Here is a 986-nt window from a genome sequence, read left to right on the forward strand (position 1 = left end):
GTGTGTGTGTGTATACACAATCTAATGTTGTTGATCAACTAGGAGAAAACAACAAAATATTTACTATTGGCAGGACTCCATAGATTCAGTACAGTAAAATTTATTGATAATATTGATTTGACATTGACTTCCCATTTCACCTTTAATAGCATATTTAACCACTTCAATCTGATTGAACAACCCATTAAAGGTGAAAATTGAAGTCTTAGTTAAATCAATATTATCAGTTATTTATCTATCTCCACACAACCAACTCCTTCACTTTTCTACTCTGTCCTGCTCTCTATTTCTCACAGACCTCAGACAATACTCTTTTCCTTCCCCTTTCCCTAGTGTCTTTCATGCCCCACATTCAGCAGTTACTACTCTGTTACTATCTACACTAACACCTGACAACTTCTAGTTTGTCCCTTTTATCACACTTTACCCTCTCATACCTCACCTACAGTCATCACTCTCTTTCATGTATTCTTCTTTCAGTCACAGCTACTCTTTAGTTTTGTCGATTACAAAGCAGCCTGACTAGTGCTGGTGCCACAGTAAAAGCATGCAGTTACAATCTGCGAAGTGACTGGTGATATGAAGGGCATTCAGCCATAGAAATCACGCCTAAACTGAGACATTGAAGCATGATGTCCTTCAGCTTGTGGCCAGTTTCTGTCAACCTGTCCAATGGATGACAGCAATGAAAGGCAGGTGATGATGATGTGCGAGGAATGTATGTATGTGTAGGTAGGTGTATATTGTCAAGAAACATAGACATCAATGAAAAACTGTACAATAAATTTAAAGTTCTCTATAATAATTGCTCTGCAGTGAGTTACAAACACTTCCTTCTTGTTCTTGCCATTAGGAATGCAGTGAACAAGTAATTGGCTCATTGGAAACTTATAACCAATGGTGCTTATCATTCATCATCTATAATATAAAATGAAAATAAAATAATTATAACACCTGACTCAGCTTCTCTTTTTTTTTTTTTTTTT

At 36.2% G+C, this 986-nt stretch overlaps 1 protein-coding gene across 3 annotated transcripts in view; it reads right to left on the reverse strand.

The window, feature by feature from the left end:
* LOC106881081 (pleckstrin homology domain-containing family F member 2) overlaps window positions 1-986 on the reverse strand; it is a 213093-nt gene that overhangs the window by 23906 nt on the left and 188201 nt on the right. The gene's annotated exons all lie outside the window — the stretch shown is intronic.

This window comes from Octopus bimaculoides, chromosome 6 (assembly GCF_001194135.2).
Source record: "Octopus bimaculoides isolate UCB-OBI-ISO-001 chromosome 6, ASM119413v2, whole genome shotgun sequence".
Lineage (NCBI taxonomy): Eukaryota > Metazoa > Mollusca > Cephalopoda > Octopoda > Octopodidae > Octopus > Octopus bimaculoides.